This window comes from Cherax quadricarinatus, chromosome 47, assembly GCF_038502225.1.
Source record: "Cherax quadricarinatus isolate ZL_2023a chromosome 47, ASM3850222v1, whole genome shotgun sequence".
NCBI lineage: Eukaryota > Metazoa > Arthropoda > Malacostraca > Decapoda > Parastacidae > Cherax > Cherax quadricarinatus.
In genome coordinates, this window is record NC_091338.1 from 12,990,760 (window position 1) to 13,003,122 (window position 12,363).

The 12,363-nt window shown below is 42.9% G+C and overlaps 1 protein-coding gene across 2 annotated transcripts in view; it reads right to left on the minus strand.

Annotated features, from left to right (window-relative positions):
* Pgant2 (polypeptide N-acetylgalactosaminyltransferase 2) overlaps nt 1-12,363 on the minus strand; it is a 411,072-nt gene that overhangs the window by 148,793 nt on the left and 249,916 nt on the right. The gene's annotated exons all lie outside the window — the stretch shown is intronic.

Here is a 12,363-nt window from a genome sequence, read left to right on the forward strand (position 1 = left end):
AACTTAATTTCTTTTCGTCATGTGGCTGGTATCAGGTACCTGTTGGTGTATTCTTTCTCGCCGTCTCTCTCGTGTGGTCACTGACACCACAGTGACCACACTTGTTTCTCGCAGCAGGCTTCTTTGTTGTTCCTCTTCAGTTCTCCTCTTCCCCTCTTTAATCTTATTATCTGGTCGTTTATTGGCTTCTTCCTACTGTTATGACTACAAGATAGTTTCAGTTCTAATTTAGAGTTCAAAGTTTATTCTCTATAAAGATTACAATGTTGAATTTACAGAATTTGATTGTTGTGTGGTTTACATGTAGTTAAATAATGATTACAGTGTACCACTAGAACGCCTAGCATGGCTAGGCATTTCGGGCAGACTTAGTTTAATTCTTTATTTTAAAATATTACAAATTATGAGGTAAGTTGGTATTATGGCTAAGTGACTAAATACTAGTTTGTGAGTTTAGCAATGTGAATGCTTTTGTTTTGGCACAGTACATAGTTTCAGTATTGGAGTATCATAGGATTCATTATTTTAAGATTGAGATTAATATTTCTGTTTATGGTCAAATGGGTGAGTGAGTGTAAGTGTGAACCACCAGGTGGTATTCGTGTAGTTAGTTGATGGGGTTTATCAGGGAGATAAGATGTTTTCTAATTTTAGTTTTGAAGGTGATGAATGTGTCTGCAGTTCTAGAGTTCTCAGGTAGGGTGTTCCAGATTTTAGGGCCTTTGACATACATTGAATTTTTGTAAAGGTTTAGTCGGACATGGGGAATGTCGTAGAGATGTTTGTGTCTGGTGTTATGCCTGTGGGTTCTGTCACAACTATCAAGAAAGCGTTTTAGGTCAAGGTTGATATTGGAGTTTAAGGTCCTGTAGATGTAGATTGCACAGTAGTAAGTGTGGATGTACTGAACAGGGAGTAAGTTTAGATCTATGAAGAGTGGGGGGTGGGTGTTGCCAGGGATGGGATTTAGTGATTATTCTTACTGCAGCTTTTTGTTGGGTTATTATTGGCTTTAGGTGTGTTGCTGCAGTTGATCCCCAAGCATAAATAGCATAGGTGAGGTATGGATAAATAAGTGAGTGGTATAGTGTGAGAAGGGCATTTTGTGGCACGTAGTATCGTATCTTGGAGAGGATCCCAACTGTTTTGGATACTTTTTTGGTTATGTGTTGGATATGGGTGCTGAAATTCAGGTTGTTGTCAAGGTATAGGCCTAGGAATTTGCCCTCATTATGTCTGGTAATTAGAGTGTTGTCAATCTTAATGTTAATTTGTGCATCTCCTGCTCTGCTACCAAACATAATATAGTAGGTTTTGTCAGTGTTAAGCGTAAGTTTATTGGCTGTCATCCAAGTCGATATTTTGATCAGCTCCTCGTTAACAATGGTGTTGAGGGTGGCAAGATTAGGGTGAGAGATGACATAAGTCGTGTCGTCAGCAAAGAGAATGGGTTTCAGGTGTTGGGATACGTTTGGAAGATCATTGATGTATATGAGGAAGAGCAGGGGACCAAGGACACCTCCCTGCGGAACTCCAGTATCAAGTGGCCGTGTTGCTGATGCTGTGTCTTTAATGGTAACATACTGATACCTATTAGTAAGGTAAGATTTGAAATAAGCAAGCGCATGGCCTCTTATACCGTAATGGTCAAGTTTGTGGAGTAGGATGTCGTGGTCTACTGTGTCAAAAGCTTTTCTTAGGTCAATAAAAATTCCTAGTGGATATTCCTTATTTTCCAATGCTGTGTAAAGCAGATCTAGCATTTTTATGATTGCATCATTAGTGCTTTTATTTTTCCTAAATCCAAATTGGCAGGGGTTGAGTATGTTTTGTGCTGTTATAAATGAATATAGTCTCCTGTGCACGAGTTTCTCAAAGACTTTGGATAGCAATGGTAAGTTTGATATTGGCCTATAGTTGTTTAAGTCTGTAGGGTCACCACCTTTATGTATTGGTGTAACCCTTGCCATCTTGAGTAGTTTCGGGAAGGTGCTAGTTTCTAGTGACTTGTTAAAAAGTAATGAAATAGCATGCGAAAGGATATGGGGCGCTCGCTTGTACAGTAATGGTGGGACATTAGACAGATTCCCTGAGTTGTTTTTAAGTGACTTTATAATCTCGGCGACTTCCGAGGGCTCAGTTGGTGCAAGATAGAAGGAATTTGGGAAATTCCCATCTAGGTAGTCCCTGGCATGGGCATTAGCATGTGGGATTTTATTGGCGAGATTAGATCCTGTGGTTGAGAAGAAGTCGTTTATCTTGTTAGCTGTGTCAGTGGGATGTAGTGGTGTTTCATTAGGTTTAGTTAGGACAATATTCTTGTTTTTTTCAGTTTGTGGGTCCCTAGAATCTGAGAGAGTGTTTTCCAGGTCTTTTTTATATCTCCTCTAGTGTCTGTGAATCTACTGGAGTAGTATAGTTGTTTGGCTTTCTTTATTACTTTGGTGAGAGCTGATGAATAGTGTTTAAGAATATCTTTGTGTATTAAGCCCTGTCTATATTGCTTTTCATATTGGTGTTTCTTGTCAATGGATTTCAGAATGGTGCTGGTTAGCCATGGGCATCCAAGCCGTTTGTTTGTGATCTGTTTCGTTTTTATAGGACAATGTTTGTTGTATAGTCTAAGTAATTTGTTAAGAAAAATGTCTGTCCAGTCATCAATACCAATGGCCTTGGAGAATTCTGTAGGCCAGTCAACAATCTCTAGGTCAGTTGTGAACTTCCTTATTGAGGCCTCGTCATGGAGTCTAAATGAGACTTTGTTGTATTCAAGTGGTGGTTTATTAATGTTTGTCAGGAGGAAGGTAGGGTAGTGGTCTGTAGTGCTATCTGTGATTATCCCTGATTTAAGGGGGGCTAGTATATTGGTCCATATGTGGTCTATTATGGTTACACTTGTCTCAGTGACCCTGGTTGGTTTAGTTATTGTTGGTATGAGAAGTGTGTTGTTCATATTGTTGATGAAATCAGTTACAGGCTGATCATCTAGTAAGCCAAGGTTGATGTTGAAGTCTCCAGCTAAGAGAAGGTGGTGCTTATTCATTTGTCTGTTTGTTATTAGTGACTTTAATTTCTCACTGAAATTTGGGATGTTTGTGTGAGGTATCCGGTAAATGGCACCGATTGTTATAGGTGTCTTAAGGTTTTTTACAGTAAAATTAGCAAAAATGTATTCCCCATATTCATCACTAAAGCAAGTGGTGCTAATACAAGATAATTGGTTAGAGTAATAGTTTGTTGTTATCTCAGAGTAATAACGATATCAAGGTCCTTTTATTTTATAGAAATTTGCAAGGATTTTCTATGCTTGGACTCTATTCCTTCTCTGTCCTTCCCTCTCAAAACCATCTCTGTAGCCTCTGTAGAGGCTACAGAGATGGTCAGATAAGAGTCGACTGGCTTTCAATTGCAAATGAATGCAAGGCTTCCAATGAGCCTGTCTCTCCATCTCTTTATGTGATTACTTATTTGAAATTACCAATATGTGATTAATTATATGACTGCCTATTTGTGATTATTTTTAATTACTTAGTTGCCATACTTATTTGCAGTTACAGGTGTCACGAATTCAATATTTAATTTCTCGCTATTCTGACAAATTTCCTGCCATTGGATTTTATCTCATCCATTCACCATTATTATGCGCCTGTCTGTGTACCTGGTTGACTGTTAAATGGGATAGATTTCCTTGATATAAAAGAGAGACTATAACAGCGAAATCGGGACTTCGGCGACTGTCAGCTTGCTTGACTGTTTCTCTGTTTCAGCAACTTTCACTTTTTCTAATTGAAATATTACGTCGGTCATGTCTCTTTATATGGTTTTCAAGTAAGTTCTCGTATAAAGTTCCTCTATATAGTGTGATTGTTTATAAATGCGTTTTAGGAGCATCCAAAATTTAATAGCGCGAACTTTGAAGGCCTTTCCACCTGTAATTCAATTTTGGATGTACTTTTTCAGTCGTATTTACAAAAAAATCGCACTATATAGAGGTGTTTTATAACAGAGTTTGCTGTATATGTACTAGTTATCTCATAAACTAGTCGTTTGCAATGTACCAAAATATACTGAAAAGGGGCAGAGAGAAAAAGACATTTTATTACATTAAACTGATGTGTAGATACCTGAGCGGACGCTGGAACGAGCCTCCACCACCACAAGGAATCTGAGCTACCTCAAGAAATTTCCTATAACTACCTCTATTAGGTATTCTCTCCACATTTCTGGTCCTCTGTTTGTTTGATTCCCAGTTTTTCCAGTCAGTTTCCTAATTACAGTCAGCGCGTGCATTTGTGTGTGTGTGTGTGTGTGTGTGTGTGTGTGTGTGTGTGTGTGTGTGTGTGTGTGTGTGTGTGTGTGTGTGTGTGTGTGTGTACATATGTTGTGCAAGCAGACATGAGCAGACTGACTACCTCCGTCAGCACCCTCCTCTGCTGTTGCTGGTGTTAAGAGCTACATCACTGACGGTAACAACCACACTCACCACTGTCAGTTTCTGCTCTCACTACCACAAATATTAACAACAGTGTGAAAGTAAAAACAATACTATGTCGGCAAAACCTTTGATATAGCTTATTTTTTTATATACGTGTGAAGGGTTTCAAGAGTTTTCCTACTGCCGGACCCCGACCACAGGCCAGGCTTGTCCTGGTGCTTACCTGATCAAACAGGATGTTGGATTTCGCTCGGTTTATTACTGTTCTTTGTGATTTGTTTGTTAGAAAATAAAAAAAAAACCATTTGCCTACTTTCCCGTTATATCTATCGCCTGTAATTGATGTGCAGTCACTCCAAGATCGCATTTGTCATATGTCTTTGCAACTCACACCTATCCCGCAGACTGGACAAGAAACTTTTGGTGAAGTTTCGGTCCATCCTGGACAATTATCAAGTCTCAACTTTGTTGTGGATAAATAATATCATGAAGTCGCTGGCGTTGCAGTGGCACCTATTTCATGATTATGGTTGTTATCATGGGTATTATTTACATATTGATCCTCTTCTTATTAGCATCAGTGCTTTTTTCGACGTCGGAATCAACACCAACACATAAGGTCATTATTCATTCCGAGATGAACTTTCCTTCACAAGTAAAATTCAATAGTACAAACACACACACACACACACACACACACACAAACAGGAGCTATGAATCGATCCCTGCAACCACAATTAGGTGAGACACACACAGACGGGGCCAGGAGCTATGAGTCGACCCCCGCAACCACAATTAGGTGAGTACACACGACTGGCAAAGTAGTGAGCTCACATGAGGGGAAGGAGTCTTGACGAAAAAGCAGAAAAGGCACAATAACGTGTGTAGTGCAATCACATACACACACACGTTCACACCCACACATTCCCACATATACAGACCCACACACACTCTCCCCGCCTCTCTCCCTCTCCTACTCCCACTCGTGATCCCCCCTCTCTCTCTCACCCTCCTTCTCCCCTCTCCTCTCCTTCTTTACCCCCTCTCCCTCTCCCATTCTCTCTCCCTCTTTGCTTCTCCCTCCTCCTCCTCTCTCCCCATATTTCGCCATCTTTCCCCCTCCACACCTCTCTCCCATTTTGCCACTGTCTCCAGCTTCCTCCTCTTCCCCCCTCTGCCCCCCCACACACATTCAGACAAACACATCACAAACAACCACAAAGAAATACATAAGTTTTTCATTCGGTGGCAATAAAGAAAAAATGAGTTGCCAGAAAGCAGGACAGAAAAACAGGGGACTTAAGGATAAGTCTGGGGAAAGAAGATTGGGTAGCAGAGCTCATGAAAAGGGAACATGAGTGGGGAAGGAAGCTAGAAGAGCTTATCATGAAAATGGAGGAGAGCATAGCTGCTGAGAGCAGGAAGTGGGAGATGCAAGTCACAGCAGCAGAGGCTAAGATTCAGAGATTAGAAGAGGAGCTGAAAAATATGAAACAGCCTAAAGAACTAAAGAGCAATGCAGGCATGACAGAAACTGCTACCTCAGTCACAAGCAAGGGGTCTGTAGGGAACGAAGGAGTGAAACTGTATGCAGAGGCCCTATTAGACCATCGTGGAGCCCAAGAAAAAAAGTGGATCACATCAGGAACAATCGAGGGGACTGTAGAAAATGAAAGAGCTAAGCTATATGTTGAGGTCCTAACAGATCACAGCAGTGCCCAGGGAAAGCTGAGAAGGGAAAATGACAGACCACTGGGCCCAAGAGATTGAAGAAAGGAAAGGTGCAATGGAGGCAACTAAATCGAATCAAGGGAGAGATCAGTCTTTGTTTATGGGCTCCAGGAATTTGAAGGGGAAACTTATGAAGCAAGAAGACAAGGGGAATATCAAATGGTATACAATACTGACAGGTATTGTATGCCAGTTAGTTCCAGACTTTGGAACAGAACTTCTCCAGGCTGAGGGACTGACAACCTCAAATCTACGACTTCAAGGGTGATGGACTGATTACATCGTCTTCACATTTCTACTGCTCCTGCCTACTTTCTCTACTCGACTGAAGAAGCCTACTGTGTAGGCGAAACGTTTCAGAATAAAGTTGCCTAAATGTTGCCTATGTGTCTTATCTACCAAGACAAGGGGAGAAAAAAGTGATTGTAAGCATGAGGAAAGCAATAGGAGATGACATGATCCAGCTGTTAAATTTTCTGAGAATAGGGGGGTATGCAAAAGGAAGACACTGACTAGTCAAAGTGATTTTCAAGGCAGAAGTGGCTCGAAACAGGATCCTGCAGGAGGAAGCAAGACTAAGAGACACTTCTGTGTACCAGAGGGTGTATCTCAACCATGACAGAACATGAGAAGAAAGGCAGGAACTGAGAGGGTACAAACGCGAAAAGAGGGAAGACAGGTGAAGACGGAGATGGACAGGAGAACCCAGACTCAGGAGGAAGATCAAATACAACCTCCCTCACAACCACCTACAGAAACCTCCCAACCAGGACAACCCCAATGCAACCAAAAATTCTAACCCAAAACACTCATGCCATGCCCAAAGCCCCCACCCACCTCATTACAAACTCCACCTCCACAGCAACCACCCATAGTTCCTCATCAGGTCTCCCACTTCCCCAACCCCAATGTACCCCCAGACCACAGTTTTGGAAATGAAGTTGAAGATTTGGTATACAAATGCAGATGAAATAACAAATAAATGTGAAGAGTGGCATGAAATAATCAAGGAGACATCCCCAGACATAACAGCACTCACAGAAACTAAACTCACCAGGATGATAACAGATGCAATCTTTCCCCCTGGTTATCTAATCCTCAGGAAAGATAGAGGGAGGAGAGGGGGAAGAGGAGTTGCACTGCTCATTAAAAACTGGAGGAGATTTGAGGAAATGGAAGGAATGGATGGAATGTATGAAAGGGACTACATAGTAGGAACAATCCAGTCTGAGGGACTTAAGGTGGTACTTGCAATAATGTACAACCTGCCACAGAAATGTAGAGGCCAAGAGAAGAATACAACGAGAGCAACAGAGCAATGGTAGACACACTAGCTGAGGTGGCCAGAAGAGCTCATATGGGGAGAGCAAAGTTACTAGTTATGGGTGATTTCAATCACAAGGAGACTGACTGGGAAAATCTGGAGCTCCATGGGGATCTCGAAACATGGAGAGCCAAGATGGTGGATGTGGTACTGGAAAACCTCATGCATCAACATGTTAGAGACACTACCAAAGAGAGAGGTGAAGATGACCCAGCAAGACTGGACCTTGTATTCACCTTGAGTAGTTCGGACATCGACGATATCACATACAAAAGGCCCTTTGGAGCTACTGATCATGTGGTTCTGTGCTTTGAATACATAGTTGAGCTACAAGTGGAGAGGGTAGCAGGAATAGGATGGGGAAAACCAGACTACAAAAGGGAGGACTACACAGGCATGAGGAACTTCCTGCAAGACGTTCAGTGGGAGAGAGAGTTGGCAGGAAAACTAGCAAAAGAAATGATGGATTACATGACAAAATGCAAGGAAGCAAAGGAGAGGTTTGTTCCCAAGGGAAACAGAAATAATGGGAAGATCAGAACGTGTCCTTGGTTTACCCTAAGGTGTAGGGAGGCAAAAACTAAGTGCACTAGAGAATGGAAAAAGTACAGAAGACAAAGGACCCAGGAAAATAAAGAGATTAGCTGAAGAGCCAGAAACTAACATGCACAGATAAAAGGGAAGGCTCAGCGACAATACAAAAATGACATAGCATCAAAAGTTAAGTCTGACCCGAAGCTACTGTATAGTCACATCAGGAGGAAAACAGTCTAGGACCAGGTAATCAGGCTGAGGAAGGAAGGTGGGGAGTTCACAAGAAATGACCAAGAGGTATGTAAGGAGCTGAACATGAGATTTAAGGAGTATTTACAATGGAGACAGGAAGGACTCCAGGAATTCAGACCAGGGAGGTACACCAACAAGTGCTGGACGAAATACACACAATCAAGAAGAAGAAACTGCTTTGTGAACCTGATACCTCAAAGGTGGTGGATCCTTAGAGAGGGAGCAGAGATGTTTGTGCCACTAGCAAAAATCTTCAACACATCCATTGAAACTGGGCAACTACCTGAGGTATAGAAGATGGCAAATATAGTCCCAATTTTTAAGAAAGGAGACAGACACGAGGCATTAAACTATAGACTTGTGTCACTGACATGTATAGTATGCAGCATCATGAAGAAGATCATCAGAAGGAGAGTGGTGGAGCACCTAGAAAGACACAGGCTTATAAATGACAATCAACACGGTTTCAGGGAAGGAAAATCCTGTGTCACAAACCTACTTGAGTTTTATGACAAGGTAACAGAAGTAAAACACAAGAGAGAGGGGTAGATAGATTGCATTTCCTTGGAGCCTCTCTCTCCCTGCTCCTTGAGCAGGGAGAGGACCTAGTAGCAATCAGTGAAGAAGAGGGGCCAAGAGTTGTGAATAGACCCCTACAGCCACAAATAGGTGAGTACACACACACACACACACACACACACACACACACACACACACACCTAAAAAGAAATGAGCTTATCAACAACAGCCAACACGGTTTCAGGGATGGGAAATCCTGTGTCACAAACCTACTGGAGTTCTATGACAGGATGACAGTAGCAAGGCAAGAGAGAAAGAGAGAGGGGTGGGTAGATTGCATTTTCTTGGACTGTAAGAAGGCGTTTCACACAGTTCCACACAAGAGATAAGTACAAAAACTGGAGGACCAGGCAGGGATAACAAGGAAGGCACTACAATGGATCAGGGAATACCTGTCATGAAGAAAGCAGCGAAGCATGGTACGGGGCGAGGTGTCAGAGTGAGCGCCTGTGACGAGTGAGGTTCCATAGGGGTCAGTCCTAGAACCGGTGCTGTTTCTGGTATTTGTGAACGACATGACGAAGTGTCTCTGTTTGCAGATGATGTGAAGTTGATGAGAAGAATTCAATCGAACGAAGACCCGGCGGAGTACAGTCTAGGGGGAGCCAGACACTACAAACCTCATTCAAGGAAAAAGATCTTGGGGTGAATATAACACCAGGCACATCTCCTGAGACGCACATCAACCAAATAACTGCTGCAGCATATGGAAGCCTAGCAAACCTAAGAACAGCATTCTGCCCTCTTAATAAGGAATCGTTCAGGACCCTGTACGATAGGTCCATATTGGAGTATGCGGCACCAGTTTGGAGCTCACATCTAGCCAAGCACGTAAAGAAACTAGATTGAAAGTGCAAAGGTTTGCAACAAGACTAGTCCCAGAGCTAAGGGGTATGACCTACGAGGAGAGGTTAAGGGAAATCGCCATGACGACACTGGAGGACAGGAGAGATAGGGATGACATGATTAACGACATATAAAGTACTGAGAGGAATTGACGAGATGGACAGAGACAGAATGTTCCAGAGATGGGACACAGCAATAGGGGGACACAGTTGGAAGTTGTAGACAGAGATGAATCACAGGGATGTTAGGAAGTATTTCTTCAGTCACAGAGTAGTCAGAAAGTGCAATAGTTTGGGAAGCGATGTAGTGGAGGCAGGATCCATTCAAAGTTTTAAGCAGAGGTATGATAAAACTCATGGGGCAGAGAGAGTGACCCAGTAGTGCCCAGTGAAGAGGCGTGGCCAGCAGCTATGAAAAGACCCCTGCAACCACAACTAGGTGAGTACAACTAGGTGAGGTGAGTACACACACACACACTGCTGCAGCATACGGGCGCCTGGCAAATCTGAGAACAGCGTTTCGACATCTAAGGAGTCATTCACGACACTGTACACCGTGTACGTGAGACCCATATTGGAGTATGCAGCACCAGTATGAAACCCACACCTAGTCAAACATGTCAAGAAATTAGAGAAAGTGCAAAAGTTTACAACAAGACTAGTACCGGAGCTAAGGGGTTTGTCCTACAAGGAGAGGTTAAGGGAACTCAACCCGACAGCAGTGGAGGACAGGAGGAATAGGGATGCCTTTGAACCTTTGATATACCTTTGAAGAGTTTCGAGAGTTTCACTACTCTCGTCTGGTGCTTGCCTGCTCAACCAGGCTGTTGCTACTGGAAGCCCACTGCGCCACATATGCATCACAGCCTGATCTGGCACCTGGTGAAGGGAGGACGTGATAACAACATAAAATACTGAGAGGAATTGACATGACGGATAGGGACAGAATGTTTCAGAGAAGTGACACAGCAACAAGGGGTCACAATTGAAAGTTGAAAACTCAGATGAGTCACAGGGATGTTAGGAAGTACTTCTTCAATCATAGAGTTGTCAGGAAGTGGAAAAGTCTGGAGAGTGATGTAGTGGAGGCAGGATCCATACACAGCTTTAAGCAGAGGTTTGATGAAGCTCATGGAGCACGAAGAGAGTGGACCTAGTAGCGACCAGTGAACAGGTGGGTCCAGGAGCTCTGAATCGACCCCTGCAACCACAATTAGGTGAGCACACACATACAAGACTGGCAGTGTGGTGAGCTCACTTGAGGGTGAGGAGTCTTCACGAGAAAGCAGAAGAGGCACAGTAACGTGTGTGAGGCGAGAACTTGCATATCACCTCATTAATTCTCTGCAGCAGCTGCATGTTGGCATTTATAGAAGGAGAGAGCGAGAGCGAGGCTTCTTATAAAGTTTGCTCTAATGGGGGGGATTAGGGTTGAATGACTATACTCACATACTTGTATTCACCTTCTTATGTTCGCGAGGATCAAGCTCCAGCCCTTGGGCTTCGTAATTTCCGGTCGACTGACGTGTTACCACCAAGTGATTTTTGTTCAGAATACCAAATATTTTGATTTAAAGGCATCTACAGAAGCAGCCTCTGTTATATGCTGATCTAATTAATTCTTCTCCTTTGTAACTTTTACACTATAACCAATATTTTCCAACACATTTTTATATTTCTCTGGGCAACTAGTGGCCTTCTGAGTCCCCTTATCCTGGTCCCTCTCATACTGAAGAATCTGTCTCTCGTCCTAGTTCCTCTCATACTAGTCTCATCATCCTAGTTCCTCTCATAATAGTCTCCTCATCCTAGTTCCTCTCATACTAGTCTCCTATCCTGTTTCCTCTCATATTAAAATGTCTCCTCATCCTAATTCCTCTCATACTGAGGCACTTCAGGAATGTGCTTCTCCCATACTCTATATAATTTATCATACAAGAAACATAAGTTGTCTACGTTAATGAGTGTAGGGGATCGGGATGAGGGTAGGAAGGTTGGTGTTGGGATGAACTCTAACTCTTGGGTCCGTCTTTAAACTTATGACTGACTTACGTCAACTGATGTGCAGCTGTTGCACATGATTTGATGGTATTCCTGTTTAAATCCATGCACTTTTTACCTCGTTCTGTGGGTGCAATTAAAGAACAAAGTGAATTCCTAATGGTTATAATTATAACCATAATTTTTAAAGGGGTGGACCGGTAAGCCAGCGGAAGGCCTCGGTCAGATAACCAAACGCTCCAATGGCGGGTCATCATATGACCCGCGTCAGGAAACACTTTTCCTGTTTCCTGACAAACCTTACCTAAAATAACATCGTCAAGACTCTTCAACATATTACCAGCAGATATCAGAAATACTACCGAAACTGAGATAGAGGTTTCCAAGAAACTGGATAGCTTCCTGCTACAGATACCGGATCAGTCGGGTAGTGATGGTTATGTAGACCTGCAGGCCTGTGTACCTGTGGTAAACCTGTGAAAAGTTTCAAGTGTTTTCTTCTTCCCGCAGAACGGGCCTGGGTCAGGCTTGTCTGGTAACTGCCTGCTCACCCAGCCTGTAAACACAAACAGCCTGATTGACCAGACTTCAGCAGGGAAGCCTGGCCTCAGGCCGGGCTGCGGGAGTAGAAGAGTTCCTGAAATTGATTACAGGTAAATCAC